This window comes from Sminthopsis crassicaudata, chromosome 1 (genome assembly GCF_048593235.1).
Source record: "Sminthopsis crassicaudata isolate SCR6 chromosome 1, ASM4859323v1, whole genome shotgun sequence".
In the NCBI taxonomy this organism is placed as follows: domain Eukaryota; kingdom Metazoa; phylum Chordata; class Mammalia; order Dasyuromorphia; family Dasyuridae; genus Sminthopsis; species Sminthopsis crassicaudata.
Window position 1 is genome coordinate 159,172,447 of NC_133617.1, and position 12,901 is coordinate 159,185,347.

Below are 12,901 nucleotides of genomic sequence, written 5' to 3' on the forward strand. Positions count from 1 at the left end.
AGGATTTAATATTTTTCCTAGGGGTAATAAAGAGCCACTGGAGTTTATGGAACAGGGGACAGGTGATATGATCAGACTTGTGCTTTAGAAAGATAAATTTCACAGTTGAGAGGAGGATAAGTCAGATTGTGGAGAGACTTAAGACAAAGAGCATAACCAATCAGTCCTGAAAAGATAAAAGACTGTACCAGAGTGATGGCACTATCAGAGTACAAAAAGGAATTTGCACAAGAAATGTTATAAAGGTAGAATTTACAGAACTTGGAGATTGGATAAAGGGAGAGAAAAAAGTGAACAGTAGAAGATAACAGTTGTAAGATGGCACCTGGGTAACTGGAAAAACGGAGTATCTTTGTCAGTAACAGTAATGTTAGAAAGAGTGGAGGGCTTGAAGGGAAAAGGTAATGAGTTCAGTTGTCTACATGTTGAGTCTAAGATTTTTTTATAAGACATCCAGTTTGAGATATCTAATAGGAAGAGGTGCAAGCCTGGAGATGTGGGTTAAATAAGTAGATGTAAATAATATCACCATAAAGATAATTGAATCCATGGGAACTGATAAGGTTACCAAGTGAAATAGTGTAGAGGGAGAAAAGAAAAGGGCTGCCCAAGACAGAATTTTGGAAGATATCCAGTGTTATAAAGTGTATAATCAAGATGAAAATTCAGCAAAATGATTTGCTCAGGATCACACATTTAGTGAATAACAGACAGAATTTGAATTTGAGTTTTCTTGACCTCAAGTCCTTTACTGTATCCACTGATCACTAAGGATCTTGTGGAATATTACAAACTGTAGGGTAGTAATCACTTTACCATATATATATATATATATATATATATATATTCTAAGGAAGATATTTGAAATATGTTTCATATGTTTCATTACAAGGATAATATTTTAAGGGAAGTCAGTGTGGTATAATAGATAGAGGGCAACTATTGAGTTAGGAAGATCTGGATACAAAGTCATCTGATTCTAACATTAAGAGGCAAATGTGACCCTGAGCATGTTACCTAATAACTGATGCAGGCAGCTTTTTAAAACTATAAATTACAAAATTTATTGACCTGCATTGATTGAGATTCCTCCAAGTGAATTCCTCACATTGATTTAAAAAATTTATATTTTCCTAACAAAAGAATTCGGACATCTAATTAAACATAGCTTTGTTCAGGTTACATTTTCTTTTTTCTTGAAATTTAAATTGTTTGATTTACTTTCCTTCTTCCTTTGCTGCTTCTTTCCAATCAAAGACTTTGATTGACACCCCTAAAAATAGTAATGTTAATGAGTCTATATTAAAAACTGCCTATCAGCACCTTAGATTGAACTAAATTAAATATATGGCATTTTGCCGAATGTGATACTGTGACAGCAAAAACAGTTGATTCAAATCTAATTTTGGTTAGTTGTGCTATGAAAAATGGACTCAAGTTTCAATCATCTGTACACTCTGTAGGGCTGCTTTCTACTCTGTCCCTCAGCTGGTATTATGGCAGCATTTTTCTCCAGCTCTCCAAATTCTCCAGTAAGAGCTTCTCTGTATTCTAAGCAATTTTCTTTATATTCTAGGCAGTTAGCTGACTCAGTGAATAGATTGCTGGCCCTGAGTTTAAATCCAATCCCAGTCACTTACTTGCTTTGTGACACTGAATAGGACATTTAACCATGTTTGTCCCAGTTTTCTCAACTATAAATTGGGGGAAAATAATAGTACTTAGAATTGTTGTGAGGATAGAGTGAGATGATATTTGTAAAGTGCTTAGTATAAGTGTTTGCCATATAGTAAGCTAATATAAATGCTGTTATAATCATCATCAATAATATTATTATATTATATAAGGAATTATAATAATTTAAAATAAATTGCATTACTAGACTATGTAAACATATTATTATTAGATTTTATTAATAAATTTCTATTTTTTCCCCCTCTCTACTCTTTCATTTTCTCATTTCAATAGAGTAGTAGGCAGGACTGAGGAGGAATAGAAATATTAGGCTGAATATGTTGTGACAGCAGTGAAATTCTTCCAAAATAAACAAAAAAACCTTCTGTTGTTCCCTTTGTACAAATTAAGGAATTGAATGGTGGGTATTGAGAAAATAGATATTGCCTAGCCTCTTCTCACAGGTTGACAAGTTGGGTTCCAAGAATTCTATGGGTAGGTAACCTTGAAGTTACAGATATATGGGCTAAAGTACCTGTTTAGCTCATCCCCTCCTATCCCACCCCCCAATTCTGGTGTGTTCCCCTTGAAATCATCTAAACCATTATCCTTTCCCCAATGTCAACTAACCAGTTAACATTAATTAACTTTTACAAAGATATAGTTACTGAGAAGATGTAGCAAGAACCAAAGTATAAAACCATCCTTCCAAACCAATGGTCAGAGGCATTCCTCCATTCTACATTCTTTCTTGCTCCCCTGGAAAGAGTAGACTTGATTTAAAGTTGTGATTTCCAAACATTCTTCTCACCAAGCCATCAGACAAGTGGCTCTCTTGATTTCGTATGCTAAGTTGATTCACTGTTGGACTGGCTCAAGCCTGCTTTTACTCATGGCCAGTTCCAAGACAGACAGATTTTGTGGTTACTCACTGATCCTGCTAGGAGCTCTAGTTACTTGACTTCTGGTAACTCTTCTGACCTTTAGAGGCTCGCAAGAGGCTCAAATACATATTTACTTATGATCAAGAAAGATAAAACAGGAATTAAGGATGGTTTTAGACTAAGGTCTTCCTGACTCCAGGCCTAGTATTCTTATCTATTGCACTGTCTGGCAGCTGAGTAGGCAGCTACTACCTAAGATTCTGGGAGGTAACATTTTAGGTCTGCATTTCTAACATTACAGCTTAGCAGCCCCCACTGGTATGTTTCTCATTAACAATTAGCAGTAGAACAATTGACTTAGAACAAATGCATTTACTCAGAACAGGGGCATTTATTTTGGGGGGGAGTATCTACAAAACATTATCCCCATAAACCTGGGGAGCATTCATATACAACACATACTTGAGATTAATGGGCAAGGTAAAGAAGGGAGATCCTATCCTAATGAAATCACAAACTCAGTTTCTATTCCCAATCCCTAATGAGTTCAAAAGATAATATGACACGTCAATTTAAGTGCTTTGAAATTCACCATGAGTCCCAAAATATTGGGCAGCATTTGATTTTTAAAAGATTTTAAATTTCCTTTCACTGATTATAACTCTAATCAAATGAGTAGATGTCATTTTGTATTTTCTCCTTATGGGCTATAACTCCAATTGAATGGAATTGTAAAAGATGTAGATCTTACTTTGACCCACTATTTCACTGTAAAGTTCAGGTGTGGGCAAAAGTTTATTAGACACTTGGTCATAAGAAGTAAAGGAAGTTTAAGAAGGAATAATAAAATACTGGTCTTTTGAAAAGTAGGAATACCTTCAGTAGAAGCAAGATCTAAAGAAGTATGGTAAGAGTAATGAAAGAAACAATGAATTTGGAATCAGAAGATCAAAGTTAATAACAGCTCTATCCAATGTGTCTGTCCTTGGACAAGATACTGTCTTTCTGACCTTCAGTTTGTCTCATCTGGTAAGTAAGCATTTGGGACTAGAAAACCTCTAATCCTAAAGAGCCTTCAAGCTCAAATCTATGATTTTATGCTTAACTTAATACTCTTGGAATTTTATCAAAGCCTTCTTGACTTTGAATTTTAGTAGCCTTAATCCAAGGGCTAGTAATCCTTCCAGTATTTTGATTTTCTTCTTTGCAAGGTCTCAGTTTCCATATAGGATGCTCTGACATGGACTAGAATTCTTAAAACCACAGTAAATGACCATATAAACTCTGTCAGTAGCTCAAGATCCGTAACATCTGTTTGTCCAATTACAAGTGCCTTCTGGCCAAGGGATTAGAAGAGAAACTCAAGGATTTTATGTACTTCTGGTTGGGTCAAATTAACAAGTACCTTGTTGCTGCTTTGTCCTTCATCCTCTAAGAGGACCATGATGTCAGGGACATGATACTATGACATGCAAGTGAATTAGATTTTAGTGAGGGAGGGTTGTGTTAGGTCACCTGCCTCACTTTCCCTTCTAGTGTCATCTAGGTCTAGTGGCAAAATATAGATTAAGACGACTGGAGATGATCTTCAAAGCAGTGGTAGACCTTGGCCTTTTTTTTATCAAAGGTCTTCAACAAGTCTCAGTTTGACTGAGGCTGCACCCATTCAGTGATTAAGGATAGGTAGCAAATTGAGGCAAAGAATCTCCTCTTTCACATACTCAAAAAAAAAAAAAATCTAAATAAATAAATCCAATTCACTTGCATGTCTTGATATCATCTTCCTGATGTCATGGTCTTTTTTTTAGAACAAAGGACAAACAACCTCTATAAGTAAAGTTGTCCCACAAAATGGAAAAAAGAAGCCATTCTCTTCCTTCCTTCCTTCCTTCCTTCCTTCCTCCCTCCCTCCCTCCCTTCCTCCCTCCCTCCCTCCTTCCCTCCCTCCCTCCTTCCCTCCCTCCCTCCCTTCCTTCCCTCCTTCCTTCCTTCCTTCCTTCCTTCCTTCCTTCCTTCCTTCCTTCCTTCCTTCCTTCCTTCCTTCCTCCCTCCCTCCCTCCCTCCCTCCCTTCCCTCCTTCCTTCCTTCCTTCCTTCCTTCCTTCCTTCCTTCCTTCCTTCCTTCCTTCCTTCCTTCCTTCCTCCCTCCCTCCCTCCCTCCCTCCCTCCCTCCTCCCTCCCTCCCTCCCTCCCTCCCTCCCTCCTTCCTCCCTCCCTCCCTCCCTCCCTCCCTCCTCCCTCCCTCCCTCCCTTCCTCCCTCCTCCCTTCTTCCCTTCCTCCCCTCCTTCCTTCCTTCTTTCCCTCCTTCCTTCCTTCCTTCCTCCCTCCTTCCTTCCTTCCTTCCTTCCTTCCTTCCTTCCTTCCTTCCTTCCTTCCTTCCTTCCTTCCTTCCTTCCTTCCTTCCTTCCTTCCTTCCTTCCTTCCTCCCTCCCTCCTTCCTTCCTTCCTTCCTTCCTTCCTTCCTTCCTTCCTTCCTTCCTTCCTTCCTTCCTTCCTTCCTTCCTTCCTTCCTTCCTTCCTTCCTTCCTTCCTTCCTTCCTTCCTTCCTCCCTCCCTCCCTCCCTCCCTCCCTCCTCCCTCCCTCCCTCCCTCCTTCCCTCCCTCCCTCCCTCCCTCCCTCCCTCCTTCCTTCCTTCCTTCCTTCCTTCCTTCCTTCCTTCCTTCCTTCCTTCCTTCCTTCCTTCCTTCCTTCCTTCCTTCCTTCCTTCCTTCCTTCCTTCCTTCCTTCCTTCCTTCCTTCCTTCCTTCTTTCCTTCCTTTCTTCCTTCCTTCCTTCCTTTCTGAATATCTATTAAGTACCTATAGCATGTCTAATATTGTGCCAGTCTCTGTAGAGGTGACAAATGAAGTAATAAACATCGTTCCTACTCCTAGAGAATGAATATTTGAACCAACTAGCCCAGGCAGTAAATAATAAAGGTTGGTTTTGATAGTGGGACTAGAGTCAGATGACCTTGAAATAGGACAGATATATTTTACTGAAACTGGGCTACTTAGAAGAGACCTGTGGGAGTCAAGTCACAATTATTCTCTCTCTTTTGTCTTCTTACCAAGAAATACTCAATGGCATTGTTTATCTTTTGGGCTCTCATATATTGAATGCCCTATGATAATCTCATTCTAATTGGTATGGAAAAGCACTGTAACCACCCAATTTAATATCCTTTCCCCACACACTTCTCCCATTCCCTTAAGATTCACCTCTGTTATTCCAATCTTTCCCCACCTCCCACCTCTCAACCAAATTGGAAGCATGACATTAAGGGTACTTGAAGTGGTAAAGACAAAGGTAGACATAAACCTGGAGGCTAGCTAAATGTTATATAGTCTGAAATGGCCCAAACTGACTGATGCAGCCTCAAGACTGCAAAGGGTTGTCATGGTTTGCCTTTTTCAGTGTGGATCTGAATGAATAATTGTATATTTCCATCCTTTTGTGGGGATTGATTTCCTTCTAATTTTTGTCATCTCTAGTGGTCAATACTGGCAGTTTCAAAATAAGCTTTTCCTATGACTTTTTAGACATGAAATTGCAATTGGTGCATTTCCTCCTCCTGCTGAAATCCCTAGTTCTGGTATTTTTAGTTCACTTTGGTGGAGTAAAAGGCATTACTTACATCGAGTTTTCCATATAACCACTTCTGATGATTATCCCTTTCAAGTTTTTTTTTTTTTCAAGCTATCCATCCTGAATTAACTTTTCTGTAAGAAAAGGTCTTTGGTGGTTTATAAATTTTAATGCAGGATGCTAACTGCCAGGGTATTTTTTGGACCATGACCAAGGATTTTAACCAGGCTCCTTCACAGATGAAATGAGGTACAACCTTCAGTGCACCTGGAGACAGTACTTCTTTCATTTTTCAGTTTCAAAGTTATGACACCTCCTGGTTTTAGCCTCAGGACGTCAAGAATTTTCCTTTAAAACCCGCTTCCTGGAAATAGTGTTTTGCAGGGCTAGTGGATAATTTTTCACTTTATGTTTTTTCAATGTGTAGAAATTCAACCTCTTTTCCCCACCCTACAAATGAGTAGGAAAAAGGGGAGTATAGGGATAGGGGAAGACACTCCCCCTTCAAGAGTACAGGGTGCCCCATGGATATACTTAACTACCATTAATGTCATTAGTATCAAGGGAATCCCACACTGTGCCATTCATCCACTACTGTTTCTGACACACTGGTCCAATTCTTTTGACTGAAATTGCTGAGTAAGTGCAGGAAAACTAACTCCTTAAAAATTACACTGAAACACTTTTATTCTTTGTTTGGTGCTTTCACCAATGGTGACTTCAGAAACCTGATGGAGAAGCAGGAATGCTTACAACTTCTAAGTGTAGATCTATTCAAAATGATATAAAGCTTTTAAATTGACACCCCATTAACTTTATATTCTATATGGAGTCTTACTCTGTTTTGTGTGTTAAATATTTTTCAAGCTAATAAAATTTGTTATTGTATTTTTAGTTTCCTTGGCTTGTAATGATTTAAATTGAAGGTAGCATTTTATACTGAGAAGAGGGCTTGGAGTTAGGATCTCTCTGATACTCATTTTTCTCATCTGCAAAATGGGGATGATAGTACTTCCCTCAAAGGATTATTTTAGGGATTAAAAGAGATTATTTATATACACACATATATGCATATGTGTCTATATACATTATATATATTTAAAGCTCTTATATACCTCAAAGTAAATTAATTAGAAAATCTTTCAAATTAATTTTTTTTTGCATTATCAGTCTTTTAGATGCCTAAATTTAAATACCATCACTTTCTATGTGGTTAAACCCCCTTTTTTTTAGTGTTGAAACTATTGAACTATAGATGTTTTTAAATGTTGAACTCTGGTATGAAATATAAAAAAAAGTTAGATTGTGTTAATAGAAGCATGATCACATGAGGCCATCAATATTCCCAACAATGAGAGTATTGTGTTCAGTTCTGAGTATCAGAGGAATATTGTCAGAGTGATCTAGAAGCAGGTAACCAGTATGGCTACTATGTCATATGAGTAAAGGAATGAGTAAAGGAGAGAGTATTAAGATAACCTTGGAAAGATCCATTTCAATCCTATGTTGTTGATGAAAGTAATGTTGAAAAGGAAGCTGCTGTGTGTCTCTGTATTTTTTCATCCAGGGCAGGAAGTAGACAAAGTTAGTTGTCAAAGTTAGAAGTCAAAAGAGAACCAAATATGAGCAAGTGATAAAATAGGAATGGTGAAAACAGAAAATTCTAGAGAGAGAGGTGCTTGTCTATAAGGGAAGAAAGAACAAAGTTTTTTAGTGATAGGAAATACCTGCATATATTTTTGAGTAGAGTGAAAAGAGGTAATAGAGCACTAAAGATTAAAGGGGAGTGTGTGTATGTAGGAAGAAGGAAGAATAAAAGAAAATTCTTAATTTTGAATAGGTAAGTTTTTCTAATTTAAGGATTTCAGATCAAATGTGATCCTCACCAAAGGCCACTTTTTCTATGAAATTATGCCAGAGAATTACATGGTCTAGGGATTAGGAAGAAACTGCCAAGATATTTTATTTTATTTCAGTGCCTCTGATTGGATTACTCAGCCAAAATACTTACAGTTCTGATTAAAAATGGATTTCTCTCAAGTAATTTTCTTCTCCAAAAGAACTATAAGCCTTAAGCTTTCTCTCAGGATGTACTCAGAAACTTAATACTTTTACATATCTTCTATCTCTGTATTATGGGTGAGAATGACTCTTTAAACCAATTTCTACATAAATGAGGGTCTGGTTCCTCACAATTAGAGTTAGAACACAGTAGGCCATCCTCAATTTTCATAAATCCCCATTATATGTTTTCTTTTTGTCAACTCGCTCCATAGAGGCTTAGGAACAGAAATGATATGAGAGCAAGGGAATGCCTCTACTGTGGATTAAGCAGCATCTAGAATGTTTTTAATGTGTTTGGCCACTATACATCCTGCAGCAGGTGCTATGAGAGGAACAGGAAAAGGGGACCAATTTTCTGGCAAAAGGTAAAGGAGGAGCGGGGTATATGTATTTGATGATAATAAATTAATGGAAGCAAATGTCACAGGTGGTCAAAGTTTTCAGTAGAGAAGACAGGTTTGTTGTTGTTAGAGTTAGTGTCCTCAGGTGGCAGTAATATCCACATTCCTATGAGTTATTACTTAACCCAATTCAGGGATTTTAGCCAGAAACTATTGGAATTAGAGTCTACTACTCAGTCATTTCCACTTGAACTCTTTCTTATAATGTTGGATGCCAACAGCTATAAATTTATGAGGTGCTCTGTCTGGACCATGAATAAATAGAGTAGGAAATATGAAAAAAGACTAGACCAAAATGGAAGGACAGATGTAGGGTAGTTGGGGGAAGAGGTGTAATGTGAAATCATGAAATGAGAACCTCAGACTCAGACTCCATCTATGTGGTACAGTCTTTACTTGGAAACTATTATATATCTTCTTTTGTTCTTCCAGTGGCTTGGAATATTGATTTGCTTAGAAAAATTTTTATCTTAGTGCCTTGAAATAGTTCTTTATGATATAGGTTGGAAATATAAGGCAGAGTATTAATCTGAAAATCAGGAAAAATGTATTGTGAGACCTCCTTCTTAAACTTGTATTTTTGAGGCTCCATTTAAAACTCTTTTCTTAAAAATTTGTCTGATTTTTGGGTTTAGTTGCTAAAACTTTTAAAAGCTTATAAAATTATAAATATGTAGACATAAATAATTGAGAAAACAAAATATGAGCACACCTCAGAGATATTGTAGGTTTGGTTCCAGACCATGGCAATAAAATGAATATTGCAATAGAGCAAGTCACATGAATTTTTTGGTTTCATGGTGCATATAAAAGTCATGTTTACACTATATTATAGTCTATTAAATGGGCATTAATATTACATCTAAAATATACATTGTTTAATTAAAAATACTTTATTACTAAATAATGTTAATCATCATCTAAATCTTCAATGAGTTGTAATCTTTTTGCTGGTGGAGCCAGCAGCATTGAGGGTCTTGCCTTTTTTGTTTGTGGTTGGCTGATCAGGGTAGTGTTTGCTGAAGGTTGGCAATTTCTTAAAATAAGACAATGAAGTTTGCTGCATTGATTGACTTTTCCTTTCACTTAAACACTTAAAAGTCATTGCCAGATTGTTTACTGGCTTAATTTCAGCATTGTTATGTCTCAGGGAATATAGGGAGGGCTAAAGAGAAGGAGAAAGTCTGAGAACAGTTGGGCAATGGAGTAGTCAGAACAAACAACATATGTCAATTAAATTTGCCATCTTAGATGGGCTCAGTTCATTGAGCTCCAAAACAATTGCAATAGTGACATCACTGTGATCACTGATCACAGATCATCATAACACTTATAACAATAAGGAAAAAGTTTGAAATATTGAGAGAATTAGCAAAATGTGACACAGAGACATGATTTGAGCAAGTTGTTGGAAAAATGATATTGGTAAACTTGATTGACAAGATTGCTACAAATCTTCAATTTGTAAAATAAAAAGAATCTGTGAAATACAATAAAATGAGGTATGCTTTTAATTCCTAGTAAGAACTGAATTATTGGATCTACCATAGTTCTTTTTTACTTCCTTTCCTCCATGAAAATAAATGTACGTCATATTTAAGATGTCAGAGATAAAAGAAACCTTAAAAATCTACGATTTCATTTATTTGGAGATTGATTTCTTTTTTTGAGCAAAGTCCTCTCAAAGCAGATTAGCATATGTTCTTCACCTAGTCCTAAAAGTTACCTGAGGCTTTGAGAGTGATTTGTCCAGGGTTATATAGTCAATTTGTGATAGAGGCAGAATTGTATCAAGTTTTTCTTGACTCTGAAGCTAGCTCTCTGTCCCCTATGCCTCTATCCCTTACTTTTTATTTTTATTTTTCACAACAAGAGCTTTGTACCAAAATCAGAAAACATAGTAAGAACCCTTAAAATTTGGCTTCTCTAATTTGGAAGTGGTGATCTATTCAAGGGAGGTTTAATTATAATTTTACTTTATATATATATAAAATGGAATTACTTATCAAATTATTGATGTAAACAATACATCTTAGTGCCCTGTTTAAATCACCTGAGAAATTGTACTTTGATGTAATTGTACTTTATGCATTTAGAAATCATATGCTAATTAAAAAGTGTGCTTCTTAAAAGTAGGTTGATAGAATCTCTCCTTGGTAATACTTAGCTACTTAACTATTTGTGCTAGCTACTTTTTGAAAATATTGAAAATTTCTCTGAATGCATTTAAGATTTTTCACTAATTTAGATTGTTTCCCCTACTACCTACTGCTCTGAATTAATAAAGCCTTATTATAATGAAAAAAAAAAGAAAGAAGAGCTGTGAAATATAATGTATCATTTGCATCAATGTACCATTTGCATCAACTCACTAACACAGGGAACAAATTCGAGGGCTATTAAATGCTATGAATGTTCACACTCAATTAAGACTAAATTATTTGGCACAGTCACTTCTGTTAGGAGGTGGGAAATAGTCAAGATTTAATTAGTTTCAATCTCATAGTTTTACCCATGGAATTGTGGCCTTCTCTAAACTCTTCTGAGTGCTAATATAAAACATGTGGGGAAATGTGCTGGGACTGAAACTCTATTGACATACTGTGGTTTGTATGTATGTTTGTGCTCTGTCTTGGTTGTATATAGGTTTTTAATATTTCCTAATGGTTTGTGAAGAACATTTTTCTTTTATCCTTTGCATTTATATATTTATGTTTTTACATATATTCTGTGTGAAAATAATATGATATAGTTTTCTACAAGTGGACAACTGGAATTGAAAAGATAAGACATGTTCAACATTTTGTATACATGGAGACTATGGTGTCATTTGGTTTTCAATAATAAATTTCTGTTTGTATAATCTATTGCTGCATTACACTAAACTACTATATAATATCACAGAAAAATGAGAGAGCATGGATAGTAAAGACTGTCCCTGGAAATAAGTGGGTAACTTTGCACAATTCAGAAACTTTTGGAAACTCACTTTCTCATTCATAAAATGAGGGTCTAGAACCAGGTATAACCAATAGTTATGTAAATCATATCAATCAAATGATCAAGTATTTATTAAACTCTTACCCTATGCCAAGCACTATGCTGGGTACTAGGAATTCAAAGGCAAAAGCAAAAAACCAAAAAACCAAAAACAAAAAAAACAAACAAAAAACCCCCTATTTGCAGTTCTGCTGCAAAAGCTCATTCATTTTATGTATTAATTTTTTGGTATATTTTAATGTATGATTCTCTGATTTCTGATTGCTATTGACTTGTATAAATGGATTTGTTCCTATTCTCTATTTGTGATGACCTTTGTATAATTAGCATTTGATAAGAAAGAAGTCAAGCCTTTGGATATAACATTTAAGGATAGGGATTGGAATGACTTAGACTACAAAATTATTTCCTTGAGTCGCCTAGTATTTAGGGGGGACAGATAGATGCAAATTTACCTTGGTTCTCCCTCTCTGAGGAAAACAGAAGAGCCAGCCTCTTTACCCCTGTCTCAAATCAAAGTTTTCTTAGAGAAGGATGAGTAAAATTCTAGAGATATTATTCACATCTCCCTGTGAGCTGCATTTAAATAAGTTCATGTGTATTTATACATAATTTCAACAGATAACACATATACATACTATATAAAATTATAAAAAATTTCTGTAAGCAGGGCAGATATGGTTATTCCTATATGTAAGATAGGAATAACAAATCTGGCTGAGTACATAAGTTCCTTGCCTAACATCGCAGATCAAATCAATGGCAAAACCAGGACTAGAAGCCATTTCTTTCAACCTATGGTCTAATGCAGGGCTTCTTGAACTTTTCCTATTCATAAACCCCTTTTCCCTGAGAACTTTTATAAGACCCCAGATATATAGGTATATAAAACATGTATACAAATCAAACATTTATTGACAATAAATCAAAATCTCACAACCCCTACATTCAGTTACAAGACCTCTATAGGGTTGCAACTCAGTTTAAGAAGCTTTGGTCTTGAGTAGATAGAGTACCAGCCCTGAAGTCAGGAGTTCAAATCTGGACTCAGACACTTAATACTTCCTAGCTGGGTGGCCCTGCACAAGTCACCATTCTGCCTCAGAAAAGGAAAAAAAGAAAAGAAAAAGAAGCTTTGGACTAATGCCTTTTTTGTTAAAGCAGATCATGATGTGGTTCAAGTATTTTTTTGTTCTGCCCAAGCATATTAATTAGCATAGAGATGCTAATGGAGTCTATAGGACTCCCAATGCATTGGACGAGTTCCTGGTTCAGAAAACCAGATCTAGCGCAGAATTGTTAGATAAGGA

The 12,901-nt window shown here is 36.1% G+C and overlaps 1 protein-coding gene and 1 long non-coding RNA gene across 4 annotated transcripts in view; one reads left to right on the forward strand and one right to left on the reverse strand.

Moving 5' to 3' along the window:
* MYLK4 (myosin light chain kinase family member 4) overlaps positions 1 to 12,901 on the forward strand; it is a 189,233-nt gene that overhangs the window by 116,243 nt on the left and 60,089 nt on the right. The window lies entirely within an intron of this gene.
* LOC141544317 (uncharacterized) overlaps positions 1 to 12,901 on the reverse strand; it is an 84,219-nt gene that overhangs the window by 31,562 nt on the left and 39,756 nt on the right. The gene's annotated exons all lie outside the window — the stretch shown is intronic.